Source organism: Dermochelys coriacea, chromosome 1 (genome assembly GCF_009764565.3).
Source record: "Dermochelys coriacea isolate rDerCor1 chromosome 1, rDerCor1.pri.v4, whole genome shotgun sequence".
NCBI lineage: Eukaryota > Metazoa > Chordata > Testudines > Dermochelyidae > Dermochelys > Dermochelys coriacea.
The window spans coordinates 294,157,793-294,175,963 of NC_050068.2; the positions used below are offsets into that span (position 1 = coordinate 294,157,793).

Sequence of the window (18,171 nt, forward strand, 5' to 3'; positions counted from 1 at the left end):
GGAATTGCTTGTGTGACTTGTGGTTAGCCAGTGGGGTAAAACCAAAGTCCTCTCTGTTTGGCTGGTTTGGTTTGCCTTAATGGCAAAGGAACCCCAACCTTAGGCTATAACTTCCCTGCTTTAAGCAATTTGTCCTAAATTAGCACTCTCAGTTGTGTCCTGCCAGAACTAGCATCGTTACAGTAGGAAAGATAGGAAGTATGGCAAGAGACCACCCTGGCTTAACCAGGAGATCTTCAATTATCTAAAACTCAAAAAAGAATCCTACAAAAGGTGGAAACTCAGCCAAATTACAAAGGATGAATATAAATAAATAACACAAATATGTAGGGACAAAATTAGAAAGGCCAAGGCACAAAATGAGATCAAACTAGCTAGGGACATAAAAGAAACAAGAAAACATTCTACAAATACATTAGAAGCAAGAGGAAGACCAAGAACAGAGTAGACCCATTACTCAATGAGGGGGGAAAGACAATAACAGAAAATGTGGAAATGGCAGAAGTGCTTAATGACTTAGTTTCGGTTTTCACCATGAAGGTTGGTAGTGATTGGACATCTCACATACTGAATATCAGTGAAAATGAGGTAGGATCGGAGTCTAAAATAGGGAAAGAACAAGTCAAAAATTACTTAAGACAAGTTAGATGTCTTCAAATCACTAGGGCCTGATGAAATGCATCCTAGAATACTCAAGGAGCTTACTGAGGAGATATCTGAGCCATTAGCAATTATATTTGAAAAGTCATGGAACACAGGAGACATTCCAGAAGACTGGAAAAGGGCAAATATAGTGCCCATCTATAAAAAGGGAAATAAGGACAACCCGAGGAATTACAGACCAGTCAGCTTAACTCCTATACATGGAAAGAGAACGGAGCAAATAATCAAGCAATCAATTTACAAACACCTAGAAGATAATAAGATGATAAATAACAGTCAGCATGGATTTGTCAAAAACAAATCATGTCAAACTAACCTGATAGCTTTCTTTGACAGGGTAACAAGCCTTGTGGATGGGGGAAAGTGGTAGATGTATATCTTAACTTTAGTAAGGCTTTTGATACTGTCTCGCAATGACCTTCTAGTAAACAAACTAGGGAAATACAACCTAGATGGAGCTACTATAAGGTGGGTGCATAACTGGTTAGAAAATTGTTTGCAGAGAGTAGTTATCAGTAGTTCACAGTCATGCTGAAAGGGCATAATAAGTGGGGTCTAGCAGGGATCAGTCCTGGGTCCGGTTCTGTTTAATATCTTCCTCAATGACTTAGATAATGGCATAGAACGTACACTTATAAAGTTTAGGGATGATACCAAGCTGGGATGGGTAGCAAGTGCTTTGGAGGATAGGAATAAAATTCAAAACGATCTGGACAAACTGGAGAAATAGTCTGAAGTAAATAGGCTGAAATTTAATAAGGACAAATGCAAAGTACTCCACTTAGGAAGGAACAATCACTTGCACACATACAAAATGGGAAATGACTGCCTAGGAAGGAGTACTATGGACAGGGATTTGGGGGTCATAGTGGATCACAAGCTAAATATGAGCCAATAGTGTAACACTGTTGCAGAAACAGCAAACATCAGTCTGCGATGTATTAGCAGGAGTATTGTAAGCAAGACACAAGAAGTAATTCTTCTGCTCTACTCTTTGCCGATTATGCCTCAACGGGAGTATTGTGTCCAGTTCTGGGCAACACATTTCAGGAAAGATGTGGACAAAGAGGAGAAAGTCCAGAGAAGAGCAACAAAAATAATTAAAAGTTTAGAAAACATGAGCTGCGAGGGAAGATTGAAAAAATTGAGTTTGTTTAGTCTGAAGAAGAGAAGACTGAGAAGGGACATGATAACAGTTTTCAACTACATAAATGCTTGTTACAAGGAGGAGGGAGAAAAATTATTCTTCTTAACCTCTGAGGATAGGACAAGAAGCAATGGGCATAAATTGTAGCAAGGGCGGTTTAGGTTGGACATTAGGAAAAACTTCCTCAGTGTTAGAATGGTTAAACACTGGAATAAATTGCCCTGGGTTGTGCAATCTCCATCATTGGGGATTTTTAAGAGCAGGTTGGACAAACATCTGACAGGGATGGTCAGGATAATACTTAGCCCTGCCTTGAGTGCAGTAAACTGGACTAGATTCATATATTCATAGATATTAAGGTCAGAAGGGACCATTATGATCATCTAGTCTGACCTCCTGCACAATGCAGGCCATAGAATCTCACCCACCCACTCCTGCAAAAAACCTCTCACCTATGTCTGAGCTATTGAAGTCCTTAAATCATAGTTTAAAGACTTCAAGGAGCAGAGAAGCCTCCCTCAAGTCAACCATGCCCCATGCTACAGAGGAAGGCGAAAAACCTCCAGGGCCTCTTCCAATCTGCCCTGGAGGAAAATTCCTTCCCGACCCCAAATATGGCAATCAGCTAAACCCTGAGCATATGGGCAAGATTCACCAGCCAGATACTACAGAAAATTCTTTCCTGGGTAACTCAGATCCCATCCATATAATATCCCATCTCAGGGGATTTGGCCTATTTACCCTGAATATTTAAAGATCAATTACTTACCAAAATCCCATTATCCCATCATACCATCTCCTCCATAAACTTATCAAGTAGAATCTTAAAACCAGATAGATCTTTTGCCCCCACTGCTTCCCTTGGAAGGCTATTCCAGAACTTCACTCCTCTGATGGTTAAAAACCTTTGTCTGATTTCAAGTCATAGATGACAGTAAGCTGGCTGAAGCTCATCTCACATGAGACTGAGGTGATGGCTGAGGGGTGGGGCAAGCAGTTCGAGGAAATGGTGGTGGTAATATCACCCCTTTGATTGAGAGTGTGTTTGCCATCAGTCACTAGTTTTAACAACTTAGGAGTCATCTAGATTGCCTACTAGTCTCCAGTGGAATTCAAGCTGTTGGTTATGACCTATAGAGCCCTAAAGGTCCTGGGATTCCCTTATGTGAGGGATTGCCACTCTCCCCATGCCAAACTGCCACAGCTACAGTCAGCAAGAATGATCAAGATAGATCCTCCCTGTTATAAAAGAGAGGAAGTGGCTGGCAGGGCATTGTATATGACAGCTCAGAGACCCTGGAATTTGCTCCCCATATCTGAAATAGCCCAAATGTGTGACCTTGCAGGCATGCTCCAAAAATAAACTTGAGCTGGGTTCTGGAGAGTGCTGAAGGTATATATCCCATATTGATGAATAGGGGGTAAAGGAGCTTCTATTGGCTAGCTGAAGCTGAAGCTGGCTAGCTGAAGTCCTGTTGAATTGATTGTTTTAATTCTGTTGAGATTTAAGTATGACGTTAATATAGTGTTGGTGTCCTGTGGGCCTTGGATAGGCATCTTTAGAGTTATTATTTAAATCCAAATAAATAAAAGTACATAGATAATTGAGTTTATTGTAATCATCTAGAAACCTTAACTAGGTTTTTTAAACAAATTTTTGGGATAATTTTGATTGTTTCTGAATTCCCCTGGGCTGTTTTTGTCGGTATCTATTACATAGCTAAATAAAGATAAAGTTATTTGATGTGTTATGAATAGGGGGTCACCCTATCTTTAAATTAAAGGGATGAGCTGAGCTGACCAAACTAATAATGGCTATACAACAAAATCCATATTCCTCTAGCTAGTTGGAAATTGTAGAAAGAATCTGTCAGTGAAAATGCACTGTCTACAAGGAAAATATCATCCCAGCATGTTTTCAAGGGTCATGAAAAGCTCTCGAAGAGAATGAATTTTATATAAGTACCAACTCTGGTATCTTTGTTTTGGCCACTGAAATAAATCACTGATGAGGGAGGCTATTGCGGAATATATTCCCTATTGGCTTTTTCTTTTCTCTATCAGTTTTCAGTGATGGAGAATTGTGTCTAGTTTTTCAATAGAAAATCCTTAAACATTTTATTATTTCTGCCCTTGAAAACTGCGTCTTGCCCAAGCCAATGTCAAAATCTATCTAATCTATCTGCATTTTTAAAGTGCTTGTCACTCTTGTACTGTATAAAGATTAAAAAGTGACAGTAAGACTGCCTGGGGATAGTCAGTAAAATCTATTCATGTTTTGAGTGTTGTGATATAATGGGGTTTCACTGGGCTGGTAAAGGGACACAAGAAAGCCTAGGCTCTGTATAAAACTTTCAAAGAGTTATTTTGAAGGCTTAATTTCAAAAGAAATATTTAGTTTATTCAATGTTTTCAGAACAAATTCAATATGACTTAAACCTACAAATAAGAAGACATCAAATTGTAGTTACTTTATGCTGGGGACTCAAAAAATGAAACTACAAAACTGATTTCATGTTTTTGAAAGTTTAGGCCATAGTGTCCAAGACTTCTCTCACTAAAGTAAACAGCAAAAAACTCCCACTGAAATCAGTGGGAACAGGATTGAACCTAAAACTATTCAAAGGAAATTAAATTAATAACTTGGTTTAATTGTAAATGTATTTTCTTCGATTTTGGTCCAGCACACAGGTTTTCAAGATGTATGTATGTGGAAATTTCAAAGGGGGAACAGTAACAAGCCATTTTGAGCTACAGAATGAGACAAACATTAGGCAAAGCAACATTTCAGATCATGAGAATTTTTAAGGATCTAGCTCATAAATGATTAAAGCAAATTCTTCAGGCTTTGCAAAAATATTCTTCCGTGTCTTCAAAATAAATCTGACCATTTCCAGGCTAATTACATTTTCCAAACGAAAGTGGAGGGTAGCCTAGTAGCAACCTTGATAATGGGAAGCAACCACCTCTGTAAAATTCATTCACTATATTTCCCTAATGGAAGTCAACAGATGAGCTTTCCATTATATTCCAAATTAGGTATTCAAGAGACCAACACAGAAAGCAGATTCCAATACCAAGGGCCTGGTACCAAGAATGCCGTGCATCTAGTCCCCCAGAGTTCCAGTCCAGGGTGCACATGTAGCTCAGCTGATTTTGAGTCAGGGACGGGCAAACTTTTTGGCCTGAGGGCCGCATCGGGTTTCTGAAATTGTATGGAGGGCCGGTTAAGGGAGGCTGTGCCTCCCCAAACAGCCAGGCATGGCCCGGCCCCAGCCCCCTATCTGACCATCCTGCCGCTTCTCATCCCCCGACGGCCCTCCCCAGGACTCCTGCCCCACCCAAACCCCCCCGCCCCCATTCCCTGATGGCCTCCCGGGGACTCCTGCCCCATCCACCCACACTGCTTTCTGTCTCCTGATCGCTCCCAAATCCCCCACTCCATCCAACCCCCGCCTCTCCTTCCTAACTGCCCCCCGGGACCCATGCCCCATCCAACCATCCCTTCTCCCTGACTGCCCCCGGGCATCCCGCCCCTAACTGCCCTCCCCGTCACCCCATCCAACCCTCTCCTTCCTGACTACCCTCTCTGGAACCCCTGCCCCATCCACCCCCCCGCTCCCTGTCCCCTGACTGCCACCAGAACCGCTGCCCCTGACTGCCTCCCATCGCCCCATCCAACCCCTCGTCTCCTTCCTCACTGCCCCCCGGAACCCCTGTTCCTATTCAATCCTCCTGTTCCCCACCCTCTGATCGCCCCAACCCTATCCACACCCCCAGCCCCTGACCATCACCCCGAACTTCCCTGCATGCAATCCAACCCCCACCCCTGCCCCCTTACCACGCTGCCTGGAGCGGTGGCAGGCAGTGGAGCTGCACTAGGACAGGCAGCCACGTTGCGCAGCACAGAGCACCGAGTCAGGCCGGGCTCTGCAGCTGCGCTGCCCCAGGAGCTCGCTGCTCCGCTGCCCAGAGCATTGCACTGGCGGCACAATAAACTGAGGCTGCAGGGGGAGGGGAAATAGCGGGGGAGGGTCCGGGGGCTAGCCTCCCGGAGCTCAGGGGCCGGACAGGACGGTTCCGCAGGCCGGATGTGGCCTGGTGGCTGTAGTTTGCCCACCTCTGATTTAAGTGCTGCAAACGACCAGAAACAGAGAGCTGGACTGTAAGTCAGCCAGGGCTCAGGATGCAAAACAGGTAGGGCTTTGCAGATGAAATCAAAACCTGTGACATATCTGGAGAAGTAGTGTTGTTTTACATTGCCTAGCAGAGATAAATAACAAAAAGAATTCTGCACAAGTCCAATTAATGTCTGTTTGTATTTTGCAGTATGTATATATGCCTGTTAAATAGAAAGGGGAAGAGTGTCAAATAGAATAGTTGCAACAGACAATACAGGAAAGCAATACATTAATTTCACTGATACATCAGAATGCTGTGTGCATAAACATTTTTTGAAGCTTTGATTGAATTTTGTCATTTACTCAGTCCACTGAACTTGTCACACATTTCTTATTTAACCTGTGTCCTTCATGTTTCCAGTATTTTAATATCTATGCTAGCTCTCTCAAGGATACAGCTGGAGGACTCGATTGAGGATTCAGATAAAATATCTGACATCATAGTAGAACAAGGTCACCTTTGTATCCTTGTGACCAAAACCTTGGTTCACCCTCATTGACCCTGCATACACTTATGTTCTGTGTTAAAGCAAGCAAGAGTAGGGAAAGGAGAGTTGTTTATGCAAGAAAGTCTAGGCTGATTCATGTTAAACTATGTACACTTGTTACAAAATAGGCAATCAACTTTTACCTTTCTGATTTTTACTTCTCACTTAGCTTATGGCTTCTTTGGCTTTTGTTGTTTGTTGGCTTTTGTTCACTCAGAGAAAGCCTAATTCTATATTTTTCATGGAAATCAGTGAAGCCAGGGTAGGCTTCTTTTGTTAATGTACAATATATAGCATTCAGAGAATTAAAAAAAAATTCATAACTAGTCCTCAGCATGATGATAATAATCTGTGACAAGCAACCAGAAATCCTTGAAAATTTTAACAGTTCCACAGGAAACGTTCTGAGTCTTTCAAGGAATGATAGATAGTGTTATTCATTTTTCATGAAGCTGAAAAGGAGGGGAAGACCTAAATCATATTTTGAAATTTGCTGAAAATAGATGTTTTTTCTTTGTATTTCAGGAAGAAACTTTTGACCTGTTCAGATTGGCTGCAGCCTATTGAGCCTCATCCAATGCCCATTGAAATCAATGGAAGTACTTTCATTAACTCTAGTGAGAATCAGAAAGCTCCAATAGAATATGCAGTTGCAAGTATGGAACTGTAATATAAAATAGTCTTTTTTTATTCTATTATTTTTAAAGCCCTGTATGGATATAGATGGGGTCATCCCTCAGTTCTTCCAATCTCCATTCTCTCCTCAAACTAAGCAGTGCAGAGTGCAAAATGTTTCTGGAAAAGAACTGGAGCATATAACAATTTTCAACTGTGAAATCACCCAACAAATTTTGGAAAGGGCAATAAATAGTTCTGGTACAAACGTCTGGGTTATATTTTATAGCTCTTCATCAATAAAGAATTGCACAGAAATTTCACCTTAGAAGCAGAGCTTTTATTCTCTTGTAGGGTTATGATTCTTGAAAACTTTTACATCATTTAAATTCCCTTTCATAGCCTCCCAAACCCTTAACTTCTTGTCTGGGTATTCAGCACACACAAAGAGCTCATTGCTACAGTCCCCTCATTGCTATGTGAGATTCACTGTTTACTGCAAAATACGCAGTCTCATGGGCTTGGTCCCACCCAAGTTTCCCATTACCGTAAACAGAGCTAGAAAGTAAGATCACTGTAGATACTATAGGGATCAGAAACAATGCAGAAAACTGAGCAGCTAAAAGTGCTTTTATCTGATAAAAGAAAAGGAGTACCCGTGGCACCTTAGAGACTAACAAATTTATTAGAGCATAAGCTTTCGTGAGCCACAGCTCACTTCATCAATGCATCTGATGAAGTGAGCTGTGGCTCACGAAAGCTTATGCTCTAATAAATTTGTTAGTCTCTAAGGTGCCACGGGTACTCCTTTTCTTTTTGCGAATACAGACTAACACGGCTGCTACTCTGAAACCTGTCATTTTATCTGATAGCAACAGCACACCTTCTGGAACAAATTACTTAGCAGGGGCAAAAAAGCTATTTATATGTAGCACTCAAGGAGCTGCATAATCTCCCCCAAACTTTGTTTCCCCTCTCTAATTTAAAGTAGTCCGGGTTCCAAAGGTAGAAAAATCAAGGGTTCTTGATTGCTGACAAACTATAAAAAACTACTCAAAGATCTTCTTAGTTGTAGTTACAAGCAACTAAATGTGTAAGGTTTTCCCCCACCCCATTTTTAGCATGACTCATAGGCCCAAAGTGATATGATAATGATAACATCACAATAATGGAAGAAGATATAGTGGATGGGGGAAGGTGAATTAACAACTACTTAGGTAATGGATGAAGGGAACGGAGTCTTAAAAAACCACCATGGATGAATTTTCAAAACTTGGCCTTTATTTGGGCACACTAAATTTTTGAGTACTGGTCCAGGCTGAGGTTGATGGTGGGATGGAAATTGTTGGAATCATGGTGGAATTCCTCAACGGCTTCTTTTCCATGGGTCCAGATGATGACCAGTCCACACAAGAGATCCACTTCCTGGACACTACGGTGCTAATAAGCGATGGTCACATAAATACCACCCTATATCGGAAACCTACTGACCGCTATTCCTACCTACATGCCTCTAGCTTTCATCCAGATCATACCACACGATCCATTGTCTACAGCCAAGCTCTACGATATAACCGCATTTGCTCCAACCCCTCAGACAGAGACAAACACCTACAAGATCTCTATCATGCATTCCTACAACTACAATACTCACCTGCTGAAGTGAAGAAACAGATTGACAGAGCCAGAAGAGTACCCAGAAGTCACCTACTACAGGACAGGCCCAACAAAGAAAATAACAGAACCCCACTAGCCATCATCTTCAGCCCCCAACTAAAACCTCTCCAACGCATCATCAAGGATCTACAACCTATCCTGAAGGACGACCCATCACTCTCACAGATCTTGGGAGACAGGCCAGTCCTTGCTTACAGACAGCCCCCCAATCTGAAGCAAATACACACGAGCAACCACACACCACACAACAGAACCACTAACCCAGGAACCTATCCTTGCAACAAAGCCCGTTGCTAACTCTGTCCACATATCTATTCAGGGGACACCATCATAGGGCCTAATCACATCAGCCACACTATCAGAGGCTTGTTCACCTGCGCATCTACCAATGTGATATAAGCCATCACGTGCCAGCAATGCCCCTCTGCCATGTACATTGGTCAAACTGGACAGTCTCTACGTAAAAGAATAAATGGACACAAATCAGATGTCAAGAATTATAACATTCAAAAACCAGTTGGAGAACACTTCAATCTCTCCGGTGACTCGATTACAGACCTGAGGGTGGCTATCCTTCAACAAAAAAACTTCAAAAACAGACTCCAACGAGAGACTGCTGAATTGGAATTAATTTGCAAACTGGATACAATTAACTTAGGCTTGAATAGAGACTGGGAATGGATGAGTCATTACACAAAGTAAAACTATTTCCCCATGTTATTTCTCCCCCCCACCCCACACTGTTCCTCAGATATTCTTGTTTACTGCTGGAAATAGCCTACCTTGCTTGTCATCATGAAAGGTTTTCCTCCTTTCCCCCCCCTGCTGCTGGTGATGGCTTATCTTAAGTGATCACTCTCCTTACAGTGTGTGGGGTGAAAGCCATTGTTTCACGTTCTCTGTGTGTGTATATCAATGTCCCCTCTGTGTTTTCCACCAAATGCATCCGATGAAGTGAGCTGTAGCTCACGAAAGCTTATACTCAAATAAATTTGTTAGTCTCCAAGATGCCACAAGTACTCCTTTTCTTTTTGCGAATACAGACTAACACGGCTGCTACTCTGAAACCTAAATTGTTGAGTAATATCATAAAAAATAAAGAGGAGGATTGGTCTAGAAAGGAAGAATGATCTTGTTGTTTAAGCACTGAACCAGGACTCACAGGCCATGATTTTCAAAACTGATTACTGATATTTCAAAATTCTATTTTTGTGAAATCAACTTGTTGAGCATCTATGCTCTGACTCTGACCTGCTCTGCATTTATTTTGCACAGGTGTGTTCTAGAAAACGAGACATACCATCCGTTTGGTTCAAAGAGCCTGAGGCCTTTTATTGGATACAAGCATGCAGGCAGAGGGAGACAGAGATGGTCATGCGCAGGTGCCACCCTGGTCTCTCTCTACCCTGCCCCTATAATACCAGTCTTGTATAGGTCCAAATCCAAGCCAAATGGTACATTTCCTTATTAGTTATTTTTCACCACTCAAGCATTATTAATAAAGCCTTATAAGCAGATAACAGAAAGACAGTTTCATAATTAGCACTATACTGACGCACCTTGTTATTATCAAGATCTGCGGTTTGCTGTGGCAACATTTTGACTAGGGACTTTTGCAGGGTGGAGGGTGCATATAATGGACAGCTAGGGACTCATCCAGAGGCCCTTTGGTTCTTTTCTAGTTGGCATAATCTCCTCTAGTCCATTATCTGGGTCAAGTGCCACAGTCCAGCATATGTAAATGCTTTTAGCTTAAGCCAAGTCTTACAGTATACAGGCCTGTAGGCCTCTTGCATTACAGCTCGTGCATATGTTGCATATAGTGCATAGATTGTGCCGCAGAATGGGAAGGGGCCAGGTGTTGTATCAACCAGGCAAGGTACTAACAAGCTTCAACAGGACTTTATTTTCAAAGTGGAAACCTGTTTATAAAGCTGCTGCTGCTGCACCCTCTGTAGCTTTCTCCCAGCCTCTCAACGCCTCCCCCCTCCTTCCTGTTTCCTGTCCTTTCAGACTCCCAACAGCCAGTGCTCCCAATTCTAATAATTACAAGCAACATGTAAACACCACATTCCCTCCTCTCTTAAGAAACTCTCCCACTTAAAATGAACATTATTGTTCTAACCACAGGAAAAAATATGAAACAAGACACTATACTGTTGGAAGAAATATCACACTGAAAACACTGTAGATACTACATTACATAGTCTCTAGTCCAGACAGGTGGTTGTCTGGGTCTGACAGGCCATCTCTCAAGCCCTGGATTCAGTGCAATGTCTTGTTGTATTATTATTACTGTGTAGTTATCCAATGCAGACTGGGTGTTGGCATAATCTCCTCTTGATGCATAGGCAGTTGCAAGAAAAGAAGCATTCCATACCCGCCCATCAGAAAGTCAATAGGTATAAGGTCCCTTCTTCTCCATGATTTTAAGATGAGCTGTGAATTTATGGTACCCTTTGCATAAAATTCCAGGTTTTCGTATTCTAAAGAAGGAACCACACTCAAACTTTGGTTCCTGAGCACCCCACCGCTTGTCTGTGAAAGCCTTATACTTTACTTGGTTCAGTTCAACTGTTTTTCTCACATCATCCTCCGCTGGGGCATCAGGTCGTGCCTTTGACAATCCAGCAATGTTCAGTTTAATATTCATCTGTTTCCCATGCAGTAACTCTGTGGGTGATCTTTACATTGTGGCATGTCGTGTAGTCTGGTATGCTTGCAAGAAATCGGTAGTGAAGGATATCCACAATCACCCTTCCAGTTTAGCCATTTGCAAACTCTCTTTCAAACTTCTGTTAAACCGTTCGATTTCCCCATTGGCTTGAGGGTAATATAGGATGACCTTCTGTGTAAAATGTTCTTCTGTGCTAGAAAAGTTTCAAACTCCAGGGAAGTAAATTGACTACCATTATCTGAAACCAGTTCTTTGGGGTTACCTTCCCTGCTAGAAACTGAAGAGAGGAACTTAATTACTGTAGCAGAAGAGATTTGTGATGTAAATGTTACCCCAGGTCGTTTACTTAAATAGTCTATTAAAGTGATGGCATAATGGCAGTCACTTGGAGCAGTATCAAAGGGTCCTAAAATGTCAATCGCCACTTTTTCCCATGCAGATTCAGGAAGAGGAACAGGCTGTAATGGAGGGGTACATGTCACAGCTGTCTTATAATACATTTGGCAAGTGACACAGGATTTTATGAGTGCTTCAGTTTGAGAGAGTCCATCCCTGGCCACCAATACAGATCCCGTAGTCGCTGTTTGGTTCGGACAATTCCTTGATGAGTATCATGTGCCAGGTGTATGAGTTTTGACTGTAATTTTTCTGGTACAAGAAGCTGGTGTGTACCCCGTACCACACAGCCAACAAAGAAAGAAAGAAAAGGAGTACTTGTGGCACCTTAGAGACTAACAAATTTATTTGAGCATAAGCTTTCGTGAGCTACAGCTCACTTCATCGGATGCATCTAAGTTGCCACAAGTACTCCTTTTCTTTTTGCAAATACAGACTAACACGGCTGCTACTCTGAAACTAAACAAAGAAAGTTCATCCCGAACTCTAAAATAAGGCAGCAAAACTAGGTCAAGGTTTTTAGGGTGACTGGGCCATCTCTGTCAGAAATTCCTGTAGTTTTTGTTGAATTGGACAAGCTGAACAAGCAGCTTGAAATTGTTCTCTTGTAACTGCAGTGAGAGTGCTTGTAATAAGCACAACTACTACATCCTCATCCGCCGGTGGACCATCTGGTGAAGGCAAAGGCAGGCAAGAAAGCCAATCAGTGACCACATTTTGGTTTCCAGGCTTATATTCCGGTGCATAATTGAAAGAGAGTAGTCTTGTAGACCATTGAGCAATACGGTATCCTGCTCTTCCCAGTCCTTTCATTGTGTGCAACTTTGTCAAAGGGCTGTGGTCTGTGCACAACCTGAACGTGCGGCCCCACAGATAAGTTCTCCATTTTTCAGTAGCCCAGCCACAAGCAAGTTTTTCGACTGTAGAATATTTTCTCTCAGCATTACTTAGTGTCGTTGAAGCACATGCAACAGACCTCTCTGTGTTGTCCTCATGTAGTTGTGTAAGGACAGCCCCAAGTCCATAATCAGAAGCATCAGTAGTTACAATTGTGGGCAATGTAGGACTGAATAGTGCAAGTACTGGACTATGTACAATCAAGTCTTTCACCATTTTGAAACTAGCTTATGCATCCGTTGCCCACACTAAGGCTGAACTTCTCCATAGTAATTCCTGTGACAGAAGCATAATTGGGAAGTAATTTTGCATACCAGGAGTTAAGACCCAAGAAGGAAGGTAATGTTTGCAAATCTGTTAGAGGAGGAGTATCTGAAATTGCCAGGATATGATCTGGATCAGGTTTTAGACCAGCCTGTGAAATTGTATGTCCCAGAGAGGAGAGTTCAGTTTGTCTAAATTTGCATTAGGAGCTATTGAGCTGGAGGCCTGCTGTGCTGATGCAGTTTAGTACAGAATGCAGGTTATTGTCATGCTCCTCAGAAATATTTCCAAACACGATAATATCATCCAGATAGCACTGAACTCCATGTTGATTCTTCAGAATCAATTACATCATTTTTTGAAATGCGAGACCATATGGAACACATTTAAAACTAAATAGTCTCTCATGTATAATAAATGCTATGAGGTCTCTGCTATCTTCATGCAACATAACCTGGTAGTATGCCCCCTGCAAATCAAGAGTAGAAAACATCTTTGCTCCCCGGAGTTCTTCAAATACTTCTTCTATGTGAGGAAGAGGATAGCTGTCAATCACAATAGCTTTATTTGGCTCCCTTAAGTCCACACAAAGGCAAATGCCTCCACCCTTCTTCTGCGTCACTACTATAGGTAAAATCCATTCCGAGGAGTCAATCTCTTCAATAATGTCCTTTTGAACAAGTTTTCTAAGTTCCTCTGAAACAGCTTCCCTGACTGAAAAGGGTAAGCGCCTTAACTTCTGTCGTACAGGCATCACATTATTCCATGTTTTAACTTTATGCAGAAACCCACAAGCACAGCCAAGTTACTCCTCAAGCTGGTGTTGGGTCCCAGCTGAAACTGGTGTGTGTACCGCAAGAGTGCTTTGCTGAGGAAGATCAATCCGTCCATTAACTACCCTGAGATTTAAAGTAGCCAATAAATCTCTGCCAAGGATAGGAGTGCTTTTGTGGACAATGTAGAACTCTGCAGTTACACAGCAATCACCAAAAGTAACTATTACTGGCAGGCAGCAATGTCCTGGAATATGTTTTTTTCAAATTGCGCACCAAGTGAAGTTTGGGTTCAGTAAGAGGCACATCTTTAAAGTAATGCAGATAGATGGAATCAGGTTGTATAGATACTGCTGAGCCTTGTCCAACATTAGCTGAATAGAGCGTGGTTTGCCTGAGGGTATGGCAGAAACATTTACAGTGCACTTTATGTATCTTGGAATATGTGCAGTAGTGATTTTTTCCATGCTCAGCACAGTAACAACTGGTATTGTAACTGCATGCACCTGTTGATTGAACTGGCTACTGCGACATACTTAAGCAAAATGTTCAATCTTTTTGCAATTATTGCACTGAGCTACTTTTGCCAGACATCCTATGTAGCTTGCAAGGTGTTGTGGGGATCCACAGCAAAAACATGCTTTTACTTTTGAATTTGCTGATTCCGTGGTTTCTCATTAGTTTTCTTCTTGCAGTTGTGTGTCTGCAGTGGTAGTGAACATTTCTGCAAAGGAGTCACAGCTTGGACTGTGCCTCCTGTATCCATGCTCATTATTTTGGCTTCAGCTGTAGCTGACTCAATCTGAGTAGCAATGGTTATTGCTTTTTCTAGTGTACGTTGTGGTTCTAGAAGTAACCATTCTCTTACACAAAGCATGGTTGTTTTCTCAATAAGCTGGTCACAAATTACAATCAGAATCTTCAGGGAAGCAATATACTGCATTATAGTTTCCCCTGGTTTCTGCTCATGCTGGTGAAATCTGTAGCGATTAGCTACTACATTCACTTTTGGCACAAAAAAATTCTTTAATGCAGTGAGTGCAGTCTCATATTTATCATCTGCAAGGGGAAAAGTGTAAAATATACACTTGCCCTTCTGCTCCAAGGCAGTGGATTAGCAGAGCACGCTTTCTTACTTCAGAAATCTCTGTAGCACTGATTGCAAGCAGATAAGTCTCAAACATATGGATCCAGGTAGTAAAAGCAATTGGAGCCTCACCTGGGCTTTGCAGAAAGGGTGCAGGTGGGAGCTTCAGAGGCAGAAGATCTATCCTCATCACCAAAATGTTGTATCAACCAGGCAAGGTACTAACAAGCTTCAACAGGACTTTATTTTCAAAATGGAAACCTCTTTACCAAGCTGCTGCTGCACCCTCTGTAGCTTTCTCTCAGCCTCTCAGTGCCTCCCCCCTCCTTCCTGTTTCCTGTCCTTTCAGACTCCCAACAGCAGGTGCTCCCTGTTCTAATAATTACAAGCAACATCTAAACACTACATCAGGTCAACAGTAATTTCTCCCACAGGTGTAAATGACATCATAAGGTGGAGGAAAATGAAGCATCAGGCCTTGTGTGTGCAAGACAGTGAACAAAAACTGAACATACAAAGTTGCACACACAAAAATGGAGACTGGATTAGAAACCTTTTGAAAATGTGGCACTTGGAGTTTAAGTCTCCATCTATTTATATTGGAAGCACAGACCAGAACAGAGACACTCTTATTTTATGTCTATACAGCTCCCAGCACCTTGGACTCCTGATTCTAACTGTGGCCCTTGGGTTTTGCCGTGATATAAGTAGTAAATAACATCTTATGCTACTGAGTAACGTTTTGAAGAGAAACCAATTCAAACTATTTGTAGTTTTCTTAATTGATGAGGCTGGAGGCTTTCATTCAATAGTTATAAATTAATACAAAATTAAAGCAGCAATGGAAGCATTCTTTCACAGATATTTCAAAACCTAGTGGTACTGTAAAGTTTTATTCTTGGAATGTACTTACCATTTGTTTCTTAATTAAAATTTAAAATTTTTAGGTACCACTAAAAAATGCAAAACGATTTTCTTCCCTTAATGATCCTTTCTAATCTGTGAATAAATGAATATCCAAATACCTGAAGAAAAATGTGCTTTTACAAAGGTATTTAAAGAAAGTGCTAGATGTGCCAATGGTGATACAGAACAATGTCTGATCACTGACAATAATCAGTTGGCTTAGCCTAGAGAAATGAAGAAAACAAAACCTTAAATGTTTACCACATATAAATCTTCCAAGTTTATGATTCCAGTCCAGTTCCCATTGAAGCCAAAGGAAAAATTCCATTGATTTAAACTGGAGCAGGAGCAGACTCTTTGTTAATAACATCAACAATGATTTCAAGAATGGTTTAATATCTTACAGAGAAATATATGAGCTCAATCAGTGTTACAAACTACATAAATATGCACCCAAACTATTTGATAGCCAGCATAATGAATTATATTTTACAATTTGAAGATTTTTCCTTTAAGCTCAAATTTCCAGCTCTGGAGGATTTCTGAAAACTCCTGTAATATTTCATACATATTGCATAACATGTTTTGAAAGATGTCCCAACAACAAAGATAATACTAAATTACAGTGACAAACATTAGAAATGAAGCCAAAAAGAATTTTAAAAACATCTACACTTTCATTTTAATTTATTTTCCATTGTAAATAATCCCATACCTTACACAATTAGTTCCTCCTGTAATCAAACTGCAAAGCACTTTGCTACTACTTAAAATTAATGACTAATGGTCCACAAAGCCAACAAGGAAGTAAATTTATGCCAGCCAAGTAACAGGCTGACCCACTCTCAGCCAGTTACATCCAGATAAATTAAGCATGTCATGTGATACTATGTCAAAGCTAACGTATAATTTTCCTACTTCCATTCAGATGGTATGCATGTGACAAATACAACTTTAAGTTTCCAACAACAGATGTTGTTATAGCAACTGAATAGGGCATTCAAAGATACTGTGTGAAAGTCACAGATGACAAAAGTTATAAGGAAAGATTTGATTTAGAATTGTTTCACAGTACTTTAACTCTTGGGCCTATTGGTGTTTTGTAAAAGGATTTCTATTACAGTTTCTGAAACTACCAGGGAACATTAAAACTCCTACTGTAAAGAAAATGAAATAAATGTAAATTTTCAGTCAGTTGGAAGTTGTCAGAAAAAGAGGCTAGCACTTTAATGCAGGTTTTGAAAAACAAAGTTTGGACTAAAGTGAAATATATACCTTATTCTTATCTCATATTATTGTAATTCCATTGTCTTCAGTGGAGTTCCTCCTCCTTTACAGTGATATAAGAGTGATTGGAATCTTACCTTCCATGCACAAAGATTTTAGGATTGGTGAGAGGGAGGCAAAATTGGATGTCTCCTGAAATTTCCAAGAAGCAAAAATACTGTATTTTCATGTCTGGAGCAGTTTTCCCTCTAATTTGTCCCACACATATGTGGAATGAATGTTGTTATGTGCACCAATATGGAAGTGATGTGTGACACATCATCTTCATATTGGTTCACATAACATTTGTAGGAGGAGGGGTTTGGAGTGTGGGAGGGGGCTCAGGGCTGGAGCAGAGGGTTGGGGTGCAGGAGTGTGAGGGCTCTGACTGGAGTGCGGGCTTTGGGATGGGTCCAGGGATGAGGGGTTCAGGGCTGGGGCAGAGGTTTGGGGTGTGGGAGAGTGAGGGCTCTGGGGTGATGCTGGGGATGAGGGGCTCAGGGCTGGGGCAAAGTGTGGTGTAGGGGGTGAGGGCTTTGGCTGGGGATGTGGGCTCTGGGGTGGGGCCAGGGATGTGGGTGCAGGAGGGTGCTCCAGGGCTATGGCAGGGAGAGAGGACCCCCCCCCAGCTCTCTCTACCCGCAGTAGCACCTGAGCTATGGGGGAGAGGCTCCTCTCCCCGCCACAGCAGCTCCAGGTCTGGGGCTGAGTTGGGGCCGGAGGAGAGGTGCTACAGCTGCGGTAGGTCCAGGGCGGGGCTGAGTTCAGGCCACTCCTCCCCCGGTTGCGGCAGGTTGGGGGCCAGGCTGGAGAAGGGGTGCCCCTCCTCCAGCCGTGGCAGGTCCCAGCTAGGCAGATTTCCTGAGTGCATGCGTGGCGCTAAATGGGCTGCTGCGCAGCCGCACAGCTTACAGGGAACTTACGTCTGGAGCCATATATGTGTTTAAATAAGTACAGTGATTTTAGTTATGAACATGAAAGACAATGTGCTCGTGGGAGAGGGAGAAATGAAGAAAACAATAAAGGAATGTTGGAAGGCATAGAAGTTTAACATGCTGAATTCAGCAAAGAAATTCTGGGAGAGCAGAAGGAGTGGAAAAACAATAAGAACCTTAGAAAGTAATATGAAAATAA

At 41.8% G+C, this 18,171-nt stretch overlaps 1 protein-coding gene across 3 annotated transcripts in view; it reads right to left on the minus strand.

The window, feature by feature from the left end:
• The window catches only part of SLC16A7 (solute carrier family 16 member 7), a 153,617-nt gene that overhangs the window by 87,911 nt on the left and 47,535 nt on the right, over positions 1-18,171 (minus strand). Inside the window, exon 1 of one of the 3 annotated variants that reach the window (XM_043494176.1) lies at positions 16,487-16,545. The exons of the other annotated variants lie outside the window; for them this stretch is intronic. The gene's annotated coding sequence lies outside the window, so the exon portion shown is untranslated. Of the gene's footprint in view, positions 1-16,486; positions 16,546-18,171 lie in introns of those variants that run through there. 3 annotated transcript variants of the gene reach the window in all.